Source organism: Podarcis gaigeae (genome assembly GCF_964106915.1).
Source record: "Podarcis gaigeae genome assembly, chromosome: 17".
NCBI classification, from domain to species: domain Eukaryota; kingdom Metazoa; phylum Chordata; class Lepidosauria; order Squamata; family Lacertidae; genus Podarcis; species Podarcis gaigeae.
In genome coordinates, this window is record NC_139694.1 from 19,973,227 (window position 1) to 19,994,537 (window position 21,311).

Below are 21,311 nucleotides of genomic sequence, written 5' to 3' on the forward strand. Positions count from 1 at the left end.
GCGTGAGAAAAGGAGGGTCACTTTCCAGAGAGACCGCCTTTGTGTTACACGTGTGTCCCCCCCCCCCCTCACAAAGCATTCCGACACCTTCAACCTGCCGCCACCCCTCTTCTCCCCCCCTCCTCCACCTCTTTCTTGATGGTAAAGCGCCAACAACCGTCTCGAGACGATAGCTTTTTTCCGCTCCCTGGGCGGTCTTTCCTTCCGCACCTCAGAGCGCCCCCCTCTTCCTTTCCCCTGCGGCTTTTGGCCGAGTATAGGCAGGCACCGGCGAGCGCGAGAGAAAGCAAGCAAGAAAGCGCCTCGCCTCGAGCCACTGCCAGCCATCAAGTGGCTCGTTAAGGAAATGCAGGTGAGTGTGAGGAGAGCGGCTTCAGCTGCTGCTGCTGCTGCTGGTAGCGGCGGCGGCGGTGGGGATGCGCCCTAGCGAGGGAAAGAGAGAGGAGCTCGTCTTTGCGCGTGCAAGGAAGGGGACGCTTTTTGTGTGTGCGTTGCTGCCGCCGCCGCCGCCGCCTCCTTTCCCTCTCGCCGGCGGGAGGAGCGCGCCGGTTGCCTCTCTCTCCCCGCGCCCTGCGTGGGTTTCTTCGGAGGGCTGCTCTTCCACAGCACCGGCGTCGACTCCCCGCTATCCGTTTGCTCCGCTTCTGCCAAGGAGCTCCTGACTTCCCAGCCTCCGCGCGCGCTCGCGCGCACACACACACAAACACACACTCCTCCTCTCGCCGTCCCTCGCCTTTTATTTATTTATTTGGCCCCCTTCTTTCTTTCTTTTTAAAAAAGAGAAATCTTTCTCCTCGCCACCACACTCCTCCTCTTCTCTGGCAGCCTCAGCGCGAGGGGAGAGTTGCAGGTACCGTCGTCTTCTTCTTCGCGCCCTGGCAGAGCGGCGAATTGGGCACGGCGCGCGCGAGACCCTCTCCTGAGTTATTTATTGAGGGGTGGGAGAACGGCACCCGCTTCGCAATTGCGAGGAGAGAGGGAGGGGGGAAGGAGAGCACTTGAAGCGCCCGCCCGCCCCTCCTCCCTCTCGCGCTCTTCTCCCCCTCCCTCCCCCGCACCCAGCCCTCCTCGCACCCGCAATCTTCTCTCGGCACCAAAACAAACCTGCTGGGCGTGTGACATGTGGTTGTCTTTGCAGTTCATTCGTGGCCTTTGTGGAATAGGAGCACTGCTCGTAAGGTGACCGGCAGGAGCGGAAAGGAAAGACTCCTTAAGATTTTCCGGAGAGGTCCGAGCTGGCTGCATTTAGTAAGTCGCTTTTCTTTCCTCCTACACTCTTTCTTTTGTGTTTTGTCTCTTTCATCCCGTCTGCCCCGTAAGCAGATGCGATGCTGTACATATACAACATCGCGAGTCATGTAACTTAGGGGCGGCGGCGGCGACCATTGGTAGTGTGCATGGGGTGAGGGGTGGGGGGGGAAGAGTGCATTGAGCTTTTTTTATTCCTCCTTTTTCTATATCGTGAAGCTCAAATGCCAGAAGAGTTGCAGGAGCAATGCTGTTGCTTTTGCTGGAGATGTTACGTCCCGAGTTAGGACATATAGGAACATTCATCTGAACCAGCCCCCCGCCCCCCGTTTTCCAACAAAGAGATGCTCTTCCGTAGACACCTAGAGGATTTTAAATGGAAAGGTAGCACTAGGTGTCAGTTAAGTCTTCAAGTACCAATACATGGTAGCAATATAGTCTTGTGGTTTACTTGCTTGGATACAGTTTGCCCCATTCTTGGCTACCCTTGCCTTTTGAGACAGATTTGTAAATGTTAAGCATTGCCTACATCAAAACAGTGTTTTGATTTGAAAGTGGCACAGGCAGGACACAACTTAGGCTCCAGATGCGGTGTTATTTTGTGCTGAGAATCTGTGTGTCCTGTGGGAGAATGAATTTGGACAAGGCCATGGAGGCTGTGTGATTGAGGTTAGTTAATGACAAGGAAGTAAGAGCTTTGCCTGACACAAGGGGTACCATCTTGGAGCCTAAGAAACATCTCTGCATTAAAAAAAAAAAGTTTTAAGAGCCTTCTTCCACTTGGGTCAGACAGACGGATTGTAGCTGGTTTGGTTTGGGTTTTGTTGACCACCTGAAGGGGATCTGAGGATTAACTGATTGCAACTGGACAAAATAACGAGCAGTGAACATAGCCAATCCCAAAAAAGTGTGTGTACACACAAACACATATACAGAGAGAGAGAGAGAGAGAGAGAGAGAGAGAGAGAGAGACTGTTTTCAAATATTTAATAAAACCTTTGTCAGTGGAAATAGAGTTGAGTCAGTTCTGAATGTACTAGGTTGAATCAATAACATCTCAGCATTGTTTGTTATTGCCAAATGGATTTTGATTAGAATAATTTTGTGCTCCTAGGCAAAAAAATGGTACATGCTGCGGATCGTAATATCTACAGTCATGAATTAAACTCTCTTTTTTTCTAAAATAGAAACTACCTGTCTGATGAAAGATGATGTGGCAGCAAAAATTATTTAATGAGTAATGCTTTCATTGTTTTAATATTCCCAAGGTATTGAGGATTCACTATTTTCAGAGTTCCAATACCCTAGACAAACTATATTGAACATGCCTTGCTCCCAAGTTCAAGTGTGACCATTAATGGTTGATTTTGAAAGTTTCCTCCTTATACTACTGCCAATGGCTGTACTGAAACATGAAAGTTTTATTTCTTGCAAAACTGGTTTTCTCACTAGCACTTCTAATCATATTTGTAATATGCACTGTGCTAAGGCCAATTAGGCAAAACTGGCTTAAGATATTAATACTAGCACAAAGTATTGCTTGGCATGTACAGTTAAGTCAGAATTGCTTACAGTTACCATAAGCATAATGATGGGAGTACAAGGAGAGCATAGATTGCTAGTTCTAGGAAGAATGAATTAATGTTGGCTTCATGGTAGCTGGATTAGAATAGTTTTAAACAGCAGCATTTGTGGCCATTTAAAGGTTATTTAATGGTCTTAGAAACATGAAACAACTGAATGTAAGAGAGCTTTTCTTGCAAAAAATAAGTGTCTTGTCAGGAATTGAGACTACACAAGATGGTCAGGTTCGGTTGGCTTATTAATAAAAGTGGTTCGCAACACATTAATGTATTCAGCGAAGCCAAGGGATTTGTTTGCTAATTTTGCAGAATATTGTTTAGCACAGCAGTGCTGACTATTGTTGTTTGAGACTAAGATGCACTATCATTTTTTTGAAGTATTTCCTGGAAACTTTTTCTTCTTTTTTTGGCATGTTCTTTGAATGAGCACACATAGGATGGGAATGCTGAACCCTGTCTTTGAAAATTATATTTATATCACTGGAATGGCTTGATATAATTTCCCTGAAATGTATACTTGTGCATATTGTGATTAATATCATGCAATTACGTTTTGATAGTATAAAATACAGGTGAACAAGAAACTGTTGTGGGCCAGTGCATTAAGGCACAGAGGAATTATGGGGGTAAAACCTTCTTCCTCTTTTGTGCTGTAAAGGTACTTGCATTTTTGAAGAGGATAGAATAAAGTTGCTGGTGTCAGCAGTAATGCATTTCATTATGCAATTGTTCTTGTTATTCAGATCAGATAATGGCCTGATGAAATACATAAGCAGTCTACAGGGAATGAATGATTAATTTCTCTAACGTGTGCTTACTATAGGACTTCTAATAAAGTACTGTCTACCAGTTCTTGCTTACAGTTGCAGTTAGTGGAGAAAAATAGTATTCTATACTTACTGTTGTTGTGTTAGTAGCACTCATTTATTCTGTTAAATAAAAGAGGATCCTGAATTCAATAAGTTTGGCCTAATTCGTAAGAATAATAAGGTACAGCGATGACCCACCAATTCATTTTGTGTAACCTGTGGGTGTTCTGAATAAGCAAAAAGCAAGCAAGCATAATGCTCATGTAAAAATGGCATATGAAACATGTTGTTAAACACAGAATGTCTAGATATTTCTTATAACTAGGTGTACCTTTTAATAACTTTCTTCCCAAGTTAAAAACAAGCAAACATCCTAACATAACTACTAATGACCAGTTTCAGGGGATACTCTTGAAAATTATTGAAAGTATTCAGTAAGTTAGATTCTTATTATTTGTCGTCCACGGGCATTGCATTTTAAAAAGTTTTATGTTTAGTATGTGTCATGAAAATCTACTAATCTGTTTAGGATAAGCCGTGAGGATTCTTTCTTTCTTTCTTTCTTTCTTTCTTTCTTTCTTTCTTTCTTTCTTTCTTTTTTAGCAAAAGAATTTAATTTGTCAAATCAACTCCATGAAAACGTAGCATAAACAGAGATGTTAAGAGTATCAGCTGTTGGAGCCGGTTAACAATGTAAGGTTTCACTGAGTTCATTCCAGCAATCTTCTGCACCCCCACCCCACTCCAATAGTTATTGTTGGAATGACAAATTTTGTAAAGTACTTAAGCTGATCATTTTTACCTCCAAGAACTAGTAGATAATTCATATACCTTAGAGGTCTTTCAATCCATTTTACATTTGTCTCCCTCCCAACAAACAGATGCTTCTTGCTTTTTTAAAAAAGTAAAGCATAAAATGCATTTTTATTTTTGAAAGTTTTCCTGGTTTTCTTTCATCAGCATGAGGTTTTCTGGTAGGATCTTTGTTGAAGTTGATGAAGAACTGTTTGTTTTAGGCAAAATTAAACTGAAGGAATAATTGCATCATTTGGCAAGGCTCTAAACCTTTCTGGGTTTGTAATGTAAATTTCAGGGTGTTTTTCTATGTAAAGTGAGCACACCCAAAAAATAAAAGAAAAGAAAGTCTTGATCATAATGGGTATCTCAGTAGTAAAGTTTTGGATTAGCACAATATAATAATTATTTTTGAAATTCTAAGAACAGAACTTGTGCAGCTTAATCTTATACAGTAGATCTACTAAAAGATCATTGTCAGTTCAATGGGACTGATTCTCAAGTAAGCATGCATAGGATTGCAGCCTTGGTATATGAAGTACTTTATATGAGTTTTGTAGTAATAGCGGCTTTGATACCATAACAGTATATGTATTATGTAGTGTATTTGTATATTGTGACCTGAGACAACACTATAAAGTGCAATGCTAGTATTTTTAGATACATTACCAAGTAATATGTTTTAACCTGCAAACTACTATGTTGTAGATGAAACTGGTTTATACTAAGATGTATGAATTGAAGTTCAGCTGAGCATTTGGCCCTAGTTAAGTTAAGCAATCGGCCTATTAAAAATTTAAAGAACCACTTCTATTAATGCTATCATTTATCAAATTGCAGTGAATTTTTCAGTTGTCGGCCACTGTTAACTAGAAGTGCAATTCCACAAATTGCAGCTGCTATTAAATAAGTTTGATGACTTGTGGCAAGTATTCGTGATAAAAGCTGCAAATAATTCAGTTTTATCAAAATAAATGATACAAAAATTCAAAGCACAGTATGAACAATGCTCAAAATTGATAACTAATTTGTTGTAAAGAAGCTGTGTAGAATGCCTGCTAGCAATGAGCAGTGTGACATCCTATTCATGATTAATAGATATGTTTTATGGGCCCCATCCCTTAATCTCTAGGACTGTAAGTGACAATAAGATTAGTTTCTATATATTAGGAGTCGTGGATCAAGTGTTCACAGAGCATAATTTTTATGTAGGTGGCAATTTGGACAACTTTGGACTGGGGAGCTATGTACTGTAATCTTCATATGGGTTTGGTATGTAGAGATGATATATGTGAGCAAATCTAAATTGCATAGGTAAAATGATTCTAATGACACTTCATCAACTGAAATATCTACCATGACAGTGATATGACCTCTTTATTAATTCAATTACTTTGTAGAGCAATAATATATTGAAAAGTTTTACAGTAAAGAATGCAGTCACATGGAACACGTTGTACTTCAAACATTCTTAACTAGACGCGTAATACTTGGATTTTAAATGGAGCTGATGGCATCAGAATGTAAAATGCAATTCAGGATTTGGAGCCATTCCCCAAGTATCAGATTGAAAATGACTTGAAAAATGACTTGCTGTATACTGAAACTCTGTAACTTAAGGCATGCAAACACTATGTAACATGCTTTAGGTAAGACACAGAGTTGCAAAATTGGCCTTTGTTTTTTTCCTTCCAGGTTGCTCTTTCCCTTGTGTGAAACATGAATGAGAGCAGGATATTTATTGTGCAAACTGGAATTCAAGACTTAAGGCAGAATAAGGCTGAAATACATATACATACCTATTTGGTATGAAATCTTCTTGGGCACAGCGGGGCTTCAATCCAAGTAAATATGTATAGATAGCCATAGGTTTGGTTTAAAAACTAATGACCAGAGTTTTGAATAAGATATAATTAAACAAAGGGTGGGGGGCTTTTAGCTTGTTGTGCCCAAGTTTTTACTAAGCCCTGGAAAGAAACATGAGAAGCAATTGATCATGCCTGCTTTGAGAGAGCACCTAAGCACCTGTGCTTATGCCAGATACCTTGACTGCTGTACTGATAGATGTCCTCCAGTTTCTCAGTTGTGTTCCTTCTCTGAGAAAGAGGCTTCCACCCACCAGCACCTCTTCTCAGGCCAGTTGAGTATTTCTTTAGAACATGTGGAGACCTGAGCTTACAGTATTGTTGTGAGATGGCTAAGGGTATTGGTAATGATAATAATGATAATAATGATACTAATGATACTAGTGGTACTAATGATAATGATAATAATAATAACAACAACAACAATTATTATTATTATTATTATTATTATTATTATTATTATTATTATTATTATTTTATTTATACCCCGCCCAGCTGGCTGGGTTTCCCCAGCCATTCTGGGTGGCCTCCAACAGAACATTAAAATACAATAACCTAATAAACATTAAAAGCTTCCATAAACAGGGCTGCCTTCAGATGTCTTTTCCTTTTTTTTTTTTACATGTCCTTTTCTTTTTTTTCCATTATTTTAAATTAATTAAACCATATGCAACAGAAAAAACAAAAAACAAACAAACAACAAACATTTAAAGAATGGTCTCTGAGAACAGCAACAAAATTTTGTCAAAGTATGTATTGCTAAGACCACCACCATTTTAACAAACACCAAATAATGGATAGGGTACCATCCTTTGCCTGGATCATTGGCCATAAAGAGAAATATATTTTGTATCAGTGGCAGTTATGGCCTACAGGAGTTTATATATTACTAACACCAGTCAATGTTTATCCAGCACTCTGCAACCTCCTTGGTGGTGCACTTTCCTGATCTCAGAAAGCTCCATGGAAGGAACTATCTCATGACACCTTCCTCTGGGCTTTGATTAAACATGGACCTCCAGGAAAGCTGTAGAGTTCAGACCACTGGTGAGATTATTTGTAGAATGAAAGAGTGTGGACACTCATAATCACCCCCTTGACCATCTCAAAATTAAGGTAAATACATATAAAATATTGAAACCCACCCATAGGAATTTCGCTTAACATATGCTCTCTCCTTTGATAATCTCCAAATACAATTTTCTCATGTGGAGAATGATTTTTCTTTCTTTTTTTAATGCAGGATGTCAGAGCCATATTTCCCTCAAATATTGTGCTTGATGTTTCCTTTTCTGCACAACCCACTATCAAATACTGTATTTTCATGGAAAATAACATGTTGCATTAAGTGTCCTCTCCAACAGAGAATACACCTTGCCAATGCTGGAGTCCAGATGATAGGCTTGTTAATATATGGGCATTCACTGATTGCATTAACGACAACTTAAAGCCAGTGTAGGATAACAGCTATTTCAAACTTGGTGAACAGAATAAATATTGGTGATCCTGAGGGGGTCACATAATCTAGGTGAAGCACTGCAGGACTGCTGAAAGTGAAGATACACAAGGGAACTTTATTTTGCCTAGGCAAGATTTATCTCCCTTCTGGTGTTTCTCCCCCCCCCCCCCACCAACTCCAAATGCTCAGCTGGACAAGCCTCTTTTAATAAGTGTTTCTGTGACTCATAGCTATTTGTCAAACTCCTTCTAACTAATGTTGGTAGTCTTATTCAGCACTTCATATGCTTTGTCCAAGGAACTTAAGACATTATCCTTGAAATGCACTTATGGTTAAAATGTGTTGGTGACTTCAGCTACAAGAGATGGAAACAGGGTAGTTAACTCCGGTTTCATATAAAAATCAGGGTGGGATTGTTCACACTGGATACAGGACATGATGCAACATAGAATTGGAAGTTACAGTTCTTTAGGATTGTATGTTTTTATTTTAAGTTTAATAATTACAATTCTGCCTGTCTTTGGCAAAAAAGAGCCCAATATAGCTATAACAATATCAATATGCTATATTAGTACAATCAATTCCTGGTTAAGAGGACAGGCACACACATTTTCTGCATATAATTTTATTTTATTTTATTTTGAAATAAAAATGCAGGAAACAGAACACACGCACACAACTATAACAATACAATTAAAGGAATAAATAAACTAATTAATTCTAATTTTAATAGTGCTCTGATGGTGTTTCCTGCTTGGCAGGGGGTTGGACTCGATGGCCCTTGTGGTCTCTTCCAACTCTATGATTCTATGATTCTATAATATAATTAGAATCACTTATGAGACAAGTGAATCAATGACTATATATATATATATATATATGTGTGTGTGTGTGTGTGTGTGTGTGTATATATATATATATATATATATATGCAGGTTTTGGTGTCCTCGGGTGTCTTCCCGTGTAAAAGTTGGGGTGTCTAGGCGACACTGTATGCATCATTGTCAGAAGAAAATATAGCTAACTGCATTCCACTGGAATTTTATCAGAAATGTGAAGTGCTTCTGCACATGAATTAAATGGGAACCATGGTGCCATAAACCACACACACAAACACAGACATGAGGATTCCTGACTTGCTTTACTACATTCTAAGTAAATATTATGTAATGATTGTCTTCCAAACATAATGAATTTATTGCTGTTTAGATGGTTGATTTGGAGACTTCCAACTGCATGCTTTACACATCTTTGTTCCTGTATAGCACTGTTTAAAAGGTCTTTGTGTTAGGAATCTAGGGTTATTAGGTTCAAAATTATGAATAAACATATCTTTTGGGATTACTGAGATCTAATGTGGATAAATTCCTAGCAATTATCAGAAACCAAGTTCCCATCGAAGGTGAAAGTATGAACTAATCTGTTTGCACTTTACAACAATACTGGAGATAGTTGGGGGTGTATTATAGGAAGTCTTGCCTACTGAGAACTTTCAGTTGTATCTAGCTTTGGGTTGTATAGCAGGCATGGTGTAAATACACTCCATCTGGTGGTTTGAGTAACAAATATTACATCTTTGTCATCTGTTTCTATGGTAAAAATAATTACAATTCTTTTCTGGTATGGGCAGGGGGAATTGCTCTGAATATTTTGGGGAGGGAGTTGCCACTTTCCTTACTGAGTCTCACTAGGAAGTGCAGCTAGTGGGAAGCTGTGGAAGAGCCTCATGTCACTTCCCAGAATGCCTTGCAAGTGATGGGAAATGATGTACCGTAGTATCACTGGCAAGTCATTCAAGGGAGTGTAGGGGGTGGCAAGCTGTGAACACAGTATTGCACCCACCAGGAATAGTGTGCAGTTTTCTATATTATGTTAAAAAAGCAAGTAAAATCGGAAAGCCTTTGCTTACCTTGACCAAGGTTAAATGGCAGCCCCCTCCAGAACCCCCTGCCCCATAGTTTTTCATGGTTGTCATATCACCCATGGTTGTCATGGTTGTCATATCACCCAACAAATTGTTAAAATAATTTTTTAGCACAGATCTACTTTAACTACAAGTGATAATAGTGTATACTGTAGCAAATACTGTCTTACCATTCATTAAAAAATCTATGCTGTTGGGTTGTCAGTGAAAGGAAGAACTTCTCATGTCATTATCCAAATTAGCTATGCTAGAGCTTCACTTTTTAATGATTGTATATTTTGGTAATAAACTTTTCACACCATTATGACATGGCTTTTCATGGCAAACCTATTTCCTTACTGAATCTCTTTTGAAAAAAATAAACTCATTTGCATTTATTCATTTCAAATTTATTTCCATAGAGTTCAAATAATTCTACTTCAATAGTTTCAAGAATTTTCATTGGAGGGCAGTGACAGTTAATTTATTTAGGGATTAATAGTTCTTATTTAAGAGAAAGGTGTATACCAAAGTTTGATGCTCTCAAAGTGTGGACTTACTTTTTTTTAGGTTGTCTAATAGAACCAAACATAGCTGCAGAAAGATTCCCTAGGTATCATAGTTGCCCTACTCATTGATTATCTACTCAGAGAATGATATCCAACAAGTATTGATTAACTGCTGGGAGGGAAGCCTGATAATACATAAGCAGAGCCCAATTAGATCAGATGAAAGTTCAAGCTAGTCCAGCATTTTGTTCTCACAATGGTCCACCAGATACCTATGGGTAACCCACAAGAAGAACATGTGTGCAATGGCACTCGACTGCCTGTGATACCCAGGAACTGGTAGTCGGGGCATACTCCATAACCATTGTTACGAGTAGCTACTTACAGCTTTATCCTTCAGGAATTTGTCAAATGCTCTTTTGAAGCTATAGAAGTTGGTCACCTTCACCAAATCTTCAGGTAGCAAGGCCCCCTAGTACTTTTTCTTTAAAGCCCAACCTAATTTTGGACCTCATTGCTGGCTTGTTATGATGTGTATGCCAAGTTTCCAACCAGACATTTGTAGCATGAATGTAAAATGTGGCAGTGAATGGAGTGAGCGAGTGCCAACCAAAATCTCAGTTCCCACTTTTTTGCCTCACTTATCGCTCCTTCATTTCTGTCCTGTAATTTTTGTTTCAGCTTTACAAAGAAGAATAGGGTCCTGTTCCAGTAATGGTTCTTGTCTACAAAAGCTAGAGAATGAATGTGAAGAGCAGCTTTCATCTGCCTTCAAAAACAAGGGATGTAAATCTTCAGACTATACAAATGATGCTCATTTATGTGAGAGCTAAATAAATTACCCATAGAATCTGAAGTGCCATGAAGGAGCATAGACATTCTGGAAATCCTCGACCTTCCCGCCAACTTTTATGCTATGTTGATATTTTGAAAATTAGGAAGTAAATTTGAAAGGACAAAAGAATAGCTCCTTAAGTGGAAATATGTTAACTGACTTCTTTAATAGTCACAAACTTTAACATTGAAATGTTGCATATTGGGTTTCCCAGCTAGATGGGGGGAAATGGTTTAGGTATAAGTATTGGGTGTCTGTTTGTACTGTTTTAAAAACCATTTTTGGTTTTTCCTACATAAATGTGAATCACATTGAGACTTATGTCAAAGCTGATTTTTCAGTCTTTCTTGTGAGAATACGTTACCTTTTCATTTATATTGTTTTCGCTTGTACCTACAATAGCTGTCCATGGCACTTAGTGATGTCATTGCAAAGGCAAATTTAACAAATTATATAGCATTGTGCAGTCATCCCCTGATAGGCACCCCTATCATTTATTTTATTTATACAAATATTTATATACTGCTATATCACAAAAATGTATCAAAGTGGTTTACAACAGTAAAAATATGCCTTGCTTAAGAAGAAAGAGGCTGCTGTTGGGGGAAAACTAGGGCTTATGCAACCATATCAAGACCAAAAAAAAAGTTGTCAAACAGTATTCTAAAGATGTAAATATTTACATAGCTAAGATGCATCTATCTATCTATCTCTATATCTATCATCTCTCTCTCTCTCTCTCTCTCTCTCTCTCTCTATATATATATATACACACATATACTTATACATAGATATAGATAACTTATTAGATATACAACTAATTAGATACAAAGCTTATTAAATATACATAACTTATTAGAATCACTATTTTAAATCCAACAATTAAACTGAATAAGATATGGCACAGTCCTAATAAATACAAATATGCAATCTGAAGTTTTGTGACGGAGAGCTCATTCTGTATGAATTTCTTTTAAAATAACAGAAGGCAAATGGTGAAATCCAATCAGGATTCAATGAAAATGAACACCCGGTTAAGTGTGTGTTGTTTTGGCAAGTATTGATATGCTGGCCATTGTGCCTACAACATCTAAAGATTTCTAAAGTTTCCACCCTGAGGCCAGCCTATTGATTCACACACTACTTATATTTTAAGATGATAGTCCTGCTTTAAGTTCGGAGTATATGATTAGGTGCAAGACAAACTGTGAGTCGTTTCTTTGTAATTATAAGTGAACTTTCTCCATCCATTTAGAGGTAGTGATTTACTTCAGAGGTAAGCTTTATTTAGGCATCCAGTTTGCAAAGAGTGTAAGCAAACATGCCAGGGGAAGTAGATGCATGATGTGCTGCTAAACTCTGCTCCTTTCAGTATATCACCTTTGTACTGTTTCTCAACCCTCTGTAAGTAGGAGGGCAGATGTCTGTGGCATGAGCTTCCATGAGTAGAGGAGGTTTCCCATTTCTGATCTTTGCCTTCAAATTCTTAGAGGTCTGTGAACAGCACAGTGGTGATGCACTTGAGGGCACAGAGCTTGGAACCTCCTTTCCTCCCCTTCACATGTTTACTTATTCTCTTGAAAATTGAACCTCCAGCCATAAGGGTTTGCTGCAGTGTGCTTTCCCTGTTTCATCTGATGAAATCATCTGGCATTCCTGGAAATGCATCGTTTTCCAAATATGAAACATAAACAAACATACAAGTGAAAACCAAAATTATGTTAGATGGCATTTATTCAGCATAAGGGTCAGAGAAATTCAATAATATCTGAAGATGCCCAAAGAAAAAGTGTCTGCATTGATATGTCTGTATCATATCTGATATCTGCATAGAAAACTTTGAGTGACATTTATATCTACTGAGCTAGGTGGCCTCACTGCTTGCAAACAACTTTATCACAAAAAGTCACTCTCAGATGATTTTCCACCACACTGTGGGTGAGAAGTCAGAGAGCTATAATTGCATGATTAGTCTAATGAAACACAAGGACCAAAGGAACTGAGAAGTGCCAGGTGGGTGCGATTCAGTAAATATATATATTTGTGGGTCCTTGTTTTAATAAAAATGTAGAAAACCTGTGTTCTTTATGAGCTTTGTGTGTGTGTAACTGCTTTTAATGAATCAAAATTAGGCACAATATTTGCAAGCAACACATCTTTTTCTCTTCTCCTCCCTTCTATAGCTACATTTCTGTAGCAATTACTCTGGCAAAAGCTGTAAAGCTATTTGAAAGAAATAGGATCAAATTGGAGCTTTCCTTCACTTGCTTCAAATCAGAATGGCATGGATAGTCTGAGAAGAACAGGGCATGGGAGCAGTGGCGTAGCGTGGGGGGTGCAGGGGGGCCCGGCCGCACCGGGCGCAACATCTGGGGGTTAGGGTTAGGGGGCGCAAATCCACGGGTTAGGGGGCGCAAATCCACGGGTTAGGGGGCACAAATTACTTGCCTTGCCCCGGGCGCACAAATTACTTGGCTTGCCCCGGGCGCTGACAACCCACGCTACGCCACTGCATGGGAGCATTAATCATACATTCTCAACCATTCTCACTTTTTTCTTGCTGTGTCTGCACTGTTTTTTCTAAAGAGTGACTGTCATGCACAGCTCTGATCATGATGTTGGAGAAGCCTGCTCCAAGCATCCTGATACCATGTTTTGGAGTAGTTATGTGTCAAACAAGGTGGAATGGTGCTAGATCTCTGGTTGGATTTCCCGCTGGGTTAGAGCTATGGTTCTCAGGGAGAAAGAATTTGATGTATGCCATAGGGTAATCCTTAACAATGCTTGAAATTAGCCAGGTGGATTCTGCCTGACATCTCCACCATCTGTGGATCATTCGATCTGCACTGTTTTCACACACTAATGCCACATCCTGTAGAATTCCATCAGCTATATTTTATCTGTACAATTGGAATGAATTTCAGGAACCAAAATGCTTTTTCCCCCAGGAGCAGTCACCATTAAGGAAATGAGGTTGGAACAGGCCAATATATATGTGTTACTCTCCCTGGATCAAGTGGCTTTTCTTCTTTAAGTTGTCAGTGTTCTTAACCCAGCTCAAAGTTGTCATCTGAACTGGCCAGATGTTTAACTGATAATCAACCCCAGTCAGTCCATCATTTGAAAAATAAGACTTTAGAGCCGTCTTACCCCAAAATGTCAACTAAACTTTGGAGAACTGCTGCCAGGAAGTGTAGGTAATTCTGAGCTAGATGTGTCAACGATCTAACTCAGTTTAAAACAGGTTTCTGTGTTACTTAGCTAACAAAATGGATGTTTTATGAACTCCCATACTATTTCTGTGTCTGCACTTTGTCACTGTAGCTACTGCAAATGACCTGAAACCTTCTGAAGTGACAGCTATAGTAGTGAGTGACTGAAGTGAGCAGAAGCACCCTCTGTGTCTTTAGTGTCATAAATTCTGGCTTAGCAGATTGTATGATAGGCAGAAATCTGTATATCAGTGCTCATCAGCTGGACTCACAATTGCTGTAGCAGGCTTTGCATGTGCCTCTTTCTAATCCTGTTGTTTGATTTTCTCAAGTTGTGTTTCATTCACTATTTCACATTTTGGAGACGCCCATGGTGCGTTGTTCTTTCTGCTGGACTTTCCCCACAAAAGGTTTTGGGAAATTTAGTCTTTTTCATTCATAGACTTATGTGGATAATTTTATCATTTATGCTGCCACTTGTTGCTGAGAGTATTCTAGTAAATAGACTATTGTGGACCTGGCATAAAAATCAGTAAATACTTTAAAAGCATTCTTCCTTGATCCTAATCCAGGGTCTCCAGGTTTCTCTGTTCTCTCAGTATTTTTTATTCTTTTTTCATTTTTGCAGTCTTATCATTTCTGCATGTCCCCAGAAAAGAGACATATATTGACTGCCTGGTACATAACTTTCCCCTTTCCCCAGGATTTTCATTTAATGGTAGGGGTTCTTAACAGGTGTGCACATTGGATCCTGAGCTTTGGATTGCAGGCATGTTATGTCACACTCGGGGACTGCAGTAAAGAACAACCTACAGCAACAGATACCTTTCACCACTGTGATGCTTTATCCTAGTAAAGTTGGGTAAAGACAGAAGATATTTCTTTAAGTCTGGCAGTAGGGTTAAAAAATGTTGCCTGGCAGCTGCAGTATTTTGGCAATGTGGAGAGACTTGAGCATAGATGATAGTGTGTGAGGCTGAGCTAAAGCTGAAGAGGTGATATGCTTAAGAAGCTATGCATGTCTAGAATGAAAATTGTAAAAATCATGACCCCAGAGTCAATAGTTAAGAGCAGTAGGTAGACTCTTGCCTAGGTCTGGTTCTACCACAGACCATTTCCCTCCATGATTTTAGACGAGGGCTGCTGTGGCTATCACAGCTTGCCCCTTTCTATTGGAATGCATGCTTTGCTTTGCTAGGAATTATTTTTATGCCTAATGGAGTTTTGGCTTGTTTTCAGCCCAGGGAGCAGTATTGCTCAAAGGTGGCATAGAATAGTAGACATAAGTGAAGCCATGTGAAAGGAGGTAAAAATAAGCGGAAAACAAAACTGTATCAGTTGCCACTGACTTACAATGTATTAAGTGTAATTCTGAAGGAACAAATATGTTTCAATTAATGCCCCCTTCCTTCTTTACCACAATTGGTCTATTCCTTATGACGCCATTGATGTACTGTGTATGGGTCCTCAACTCTTGAGTGTTGGCCTCCCCTTACTTGCACTATTGATGGGTAGACCATATCCTACTTTTTAGCATAGTTGTTATTCTAATTAAATACACATCTGACAAGAGATACTATGTGAAGCATTGCTATTTGTTTTAAGCAGCTGAAGATGATGGGTTTGTTTGTTTGCTGTTTGCATATTCTTCTGCACCTTCCTCACTATATTAAAAAAAGGATTGGCAGTACCCTGAAGCAAGTTGTTGGAGGGGTTAAACTTACCTTCCCTGCAGCGAATGCAGTCATAAATTGTGAGCTGTGCTGTCTGTGCAGGCAGGAGGAAAACAGGGTGTAACTGATGACTACCCTGCAGCATATATTTAATTTCATGCAACTCATGGGACAATCAAGTTGGAATGGGTTGCTGCTGTTTTGGCTTCTTCACACCAGGGAAGTGGTGGTTTGAAGTTGAAGGAGTCAGACTATGTTCTGTCAGCATTTCCACCTAGGTTGCAACTAGGAGGAGAAGGGAGACATATGGTTCCCATATGAGAAGGATCTCCCTGGATGTTATGGCTGCCTGGATGAGATTACTGTCACTGTAAACTTAGGAAATGTAGAGTTGCTAGATATTGCAAAGGCCTAGGACAAGCATAGGCAAACTCGGCCATCCAGATGTTTTGGGACTACAATTCCCATCATCCCTGACCACTGGTCCTGTCAGCTAGGGATCATGGGAGTTGTAGTCCCCAAAATCTGGAGAGCTGAGTTTGCCTATGCCTGGCCTAGGAGGTAGAGATTTGGATTTTAAACTCCCAGCTACCCATGAGGCTTGTTTGGGTGATTTTGGGCACATCCATAGCTTTGAAACAGCTCTTGCAACAAGAAAATGAGTGGGCAATAAAACTGATATAGGAAAAATGACAGATAACGAGGTTTAAAACAATGTCTTAACATCAACAAAGGAATTCCAACCTCTGAGTTGTTTTTAGTTTTAATGACAACAATGTAAGCAGGTGTGTCTCTTATTGTAGATTAGAGAAAGTAGCCTTAGTCCCCCTTCACCTGCACTGCTTTCTTAAACAAATGTGACCTGTTTTCTTGCTAACACCTCTTCTCTTGTTCTTATTTTTCTAAGATGCATGCTTAAAGTCTGCATAACAAAACATGTTGTGCCTTTACAACTAGAAATCTGAAAACAATTCAGCCATGAATAGTCATGGGAATTCATTAATATTAGACACATTCTGATAAGTATCTGATGTATGATATCTTCCCATTCCCATAATCTCAAGTGTGAATGCTGCATAGGCTGATATTAGATAAAAGGACTTTAAGTGTTAATTGGATTATTTTCCTCCCAAACCTCTAATGTGTGTGTGCCTTTCTCCCCAATACCTTCCATTGCCTGCTGAGTTAACTTCAGTGTGCATTTAGTTGCAAATGAGAAATCTGAACTTGTAGAAAGTGCTAGACAGAATGGCTGTGTGATGCAAACATGACCACTAGGGAACTTTGTAGAACTGCTAGGCTACTTGTTACAAGAATAATTGTGTGCCTTTCTACAGTGAAGTTTTGAAGAATAAACATTGGCCTGGACAATCTTTAAGCAAACTGAACCCGATGTTATTAGAATTAAAACATCTCAGGTGGTCAGATGTAAAGTCATGTTAGGTTTGTTGTTGTTGTTTAGTTGTTTAGTCGTGTCCGACTCTTCATGACCCCATGGACCAGAGCATGCCAGGCACTTCTGTCTTCCACTGCCTCCCACAGTTTGGTCAGACTCATGTTTGTAGCTTCGAGAAATCCCTAACATGTTAGGATAGGGATTCCTAATAGCATCTTTAGTAAGCACTATTGTTTCTGGGTTGGCGAAAGCAAGAATAAATGCATCCACTTCTGCAATGGGGCTCTCTCCCTCCTCCCCTTGTGGCCCCTTGCACCTGCTGATGGGGGATGGGTTCAGAAGAACCCCCATAATGTTGTGTGGGGATGAAAGAGTGGATCATTCCATCTGGCAAGCTACAATGCTCATGCTGATGGGACATTTGCTATAGCTCAACATTGAATCCCCCCCCCCCCCCGGGTTCTATACCCTAAGCTAACAACTCCATTGCCACATTTTAGGTGGGCTCTGCTCTTTGTAGTTGTTTAACAAGCAGATAAAACTTGGCCCATCACCAGATTGGCAGGTGTTATGCCAGGACACAGAAATTGCCAACTTTATTGCAGCTTGGCCTTAACTAGCTCAAGTTCACTCATATCCTGCCCATGTCCCCAGCTGACTTTATATAATGCTGTTCAAATTTTGAATTTTAGTTTTGTCATATAAGTGGACAGCTTGGAGGCAAATTTTAGTTAAGGCTATGATTCTTAGCAATAATATAATATGAGGTACATATTAGGCAGATATTTTAAAGAAGAGGTGGCAGTAATGAAGAACCAACAGCAGCAGAATAATGTCATCAGAATGCATACCCTTTGAGAAATCACATGTTTAGCACTTTCCTCAACTTAGCAAGCATTTTTGTCATTAACCTATGTATATTTTTATTGCCAACACTCTATCCAACATTAATTTGTTGATAAGCAGCTTAAAGGTTAGAAGGCTTTCACTTCAACACCACATACCATCACATCTGGGCATTTTATTTATAGATGGTAAAGTGTTAATTAAGAGTTTTATTTGACCTCAAATTCTTACAGTTCCGCAAATGTATCTCTCTCCCCAAAAATTTCAGCTCAAGAACAGCATAGCATATGAATGCTGATCACATTTAATGCTGATGTTAACATATGGTCTAATTAAAAATTATAAAAAATAGTTCAGAATTTAAATAATTAAACCAAACTGTCATATGGGCATTTGAAATGTTTGCGGGTTTTTTCTGGGTGTTCCCCCCCTCCTTGACAACATAGCGGTGAAATCTTCCATCACGTCTGTTCCTTTAAAGTGCAAATTATTCAGTAAGCAAGTAGGATATTTCATTTAGTATAAATCGTGGAAAACTTGTTCAGAACCATGTCAATCCTAACTTCTGGAAATGTTTCCAGAAGGTGGACTAAAAAGGGGGCAGGACATCTTTCCTGGCAATACATGATGTCAATGGTCAGTGAGAAAGAACAATAGACCAGGGGGCAGTCTTGACTTGGACTGGGCTGGAAAGCGATCAGGCTTGACTTGCTCTCTGTACTTTATCCAAAGTTATGACTTCGCCTCCCCCTCTAATCCTAATGAGGGTTCAATGTATTTGGGAGTATTAATGCTGTGAGCTCTTACACCTTATGTTCAGCCTGTATATATACATATGTGTGTGTGTAAATGAAACCAAATCACAAAGGCACCACAGACACCACTGACCTTCATTCTAAGAAAACCCATCCCGAGGTGTATCATCATCATCATCATCATCATTTTATTATTTATACCTCAAGTTTTGCGGTTTGAAAGAGTAAATTTTTAAGCTGTTCCAGTTTTAATGGAAAGGCAGCTTAAACTATTTAAAGTGTGGTACCAGATCTGTTATATCACCTTGATTGTTCTACAAAAGAATGTTTGAATAAAAAGGATGTAATAAGTTGTCATTAACAATGGAGGAGAATTTTGCAGATTACTCCCTATACTAAAATAGCAATCTCAGGTATGTCATCCATCATAGATGCTGTGCAATAAATTCACAAATCTACCAGTTTCTGAAATCCATTGTAATGCTGCTCAAACACATTCATATAGAAATTCTCCATCATCTTAGTTTAAAAACAAACAAACAGGTTTTTTTGTTTTGTTTTAATTCAAGTGTATTCATGCAGTTGTTGAAGTTGTTTTTGTATTCTACTTCTATTATGAGATATTTATCAACATTAAATTTTGGTTTCCACTTGTCAACCTAGTTACACAGTAGAACAGAATTCATTTACATTTGACTTGCTGCCTGCAATGTGTGCAGTATTCGTCCCAATTTTATGTCATCAGCAACTTTAACAATCTAGGTCAGTTATAAAAAGTAAGAAACCGCAGAAGCTCTAGTAACGATGACCCTAATAAGACCCCAACTATTTTTCTCTCTCCCACTTTGAAGCATACTTTGAAGAAATGTTTTATCTTCTCTTCCTGGTGTAGTAAATAGAAGTATTTGGAAACCTAGCTTTTATTCTTGAAAAATGAATCATTTTTACTCCATGTTTTCATCCTCTTAGAATAGAAATGAACATTACCTTGCTTGGTAAGGAGACTGAAAATCTTTGGGAGAAAGGTCAAACTAAGTATTCTTAGGGCCCTGAATATAAAACTTTAATTTTTGAGTGAAGCTGTAAAATGGCCTCATTTGCACAAGCTGGTACCTATAGTTGGAAATTCTGTCCACTAACTCCTGGACCCTGCTCACCTTCATCACCAGCAAGGCTCGCATGTGCTAATCTCCAATTTAATCCCCAATTTAAATCCATGCTGCTTTTGCTACCTTATGTTTAGTGAATCAATTAAGGGCAAACACTGAGTCGGTCAGTTACAATTTCTTGTACTCACCACCGTGTTATCCTGGAACTGGCACTCAGGAAATGAATATTTTGTGGCTTCTTAGCAATTTCAGAATGGGCTTCTGACTACTATTTGTTGTTGTTTAGTCATGTCTGACTCTTCGTGATCTCATGGACCAGAGCACACCAGTCACTCCTGTCTTCCACTGCCTCCCGCAGTTTGGTCAGACTCATGTTGGTTCTGACTACTATAGGCTTTGGCAAAAACCTAGTTGGGAGTTGTTCTTCTGTTTGCCAGGCAGAGCTATCCCAAAACATTTTACTGCCTGAGGCAAATAATAAGATGGCACCATGCCCACTCCACCCCATGCATACAAGATGTAAGTACACTTGTACCTTGGTTCTCAAATGGAATCAGTTCTGGAATCGGCCCGTCCAACTTCCAAAAATGTTCAAAAACCAAGATACAGCTTCCAATTGGCTGCAGGAGCTTCCTGCACTCAATCGAAAGCTGCAGAAGCAGTGTTGGACGTTCAGGTTCCAAAGAACATTCACAAACTGGAACACTTCCGGGTTTGCTATGTTCGGGAGCCAAAACTTACCAAGGTGTTCGACAACCAAGGTACAACTGTACTGGCAGATGAATATTAGATAAACATTGGTGATGGAACGGTGCCCTCCATCACACCTGGGGGCAGCAGACAAGCTTAGAGGGTTTAGGGCAGCCATGTGGCACACACAACTCTGTCCTCCAGCACATTGTCATTGTTCTCAGCCCCCTCCTTCAGTTATCCTAGCGTTAATCATAGGGCCAGCCTTGTGGTGGGCAACTTACAGATTTTCTTCTCCTGCATAACTGGCATAATATTTTCCCCCAGAGATATAATCCAAGGGTGATTCCGCAACTGTCCTCTGGAGAAATGCAGTTGTACCTCCCCTTCTTCTCCTCTGCAGCCACAAAAGGTTGGGAGAAAGTGTAATAAGATCCAGAATTTCTTATGTTTGGTTTCTGCTACTTGATGAAAAATTCTACTGTATTGTTTCAGTGCTTATGGGTTTCTCTAATTCCTATGTTTGATCTGATGTTGATATGCTGAGTGATTCATCTTTTTAATTATTTTTGAGCAACTATATTTTAATTAATGTAAAAAAAAAATCATGTTAAGTTAATTACA

At 39.4% G+C, this 21,311-nt stretch overlaps 1 protein-coding gene across 32 annotated transcripts in view; it reads left to right on the forward strand.

Annotated features, from left to right (window-relative positions):
- Positions 1 to 252: 252 nt before the first annotated feature.
- Positions 253 to 21,311, forward strand: part of PTPRD (protein tyrosine phosphatase receptor type D) — a 1,161,589-nt gene continuing 1,140,530 nt past the window's right edge. For 12 of the 32 annotated variants that reach the window (XM_083718177.1, XM_083718181.1, XM_083718182.1 and 9 more), the window contains exon 1: positions 1,059 to 1,248. The gene's annotated coding sequence lies outside the window, so the exon portion shown is untranslated. Of the gene's footprint in view, positions 353 to 441; positions 851 to 1,056; positions 1,249 to 21,311 lie in introns of those variants that run through there. The other 20 variants (XM_083718209.1, XM_083718202.1, XM_083718211.1 and 17 more) reach the window with 7 other exon arrangements.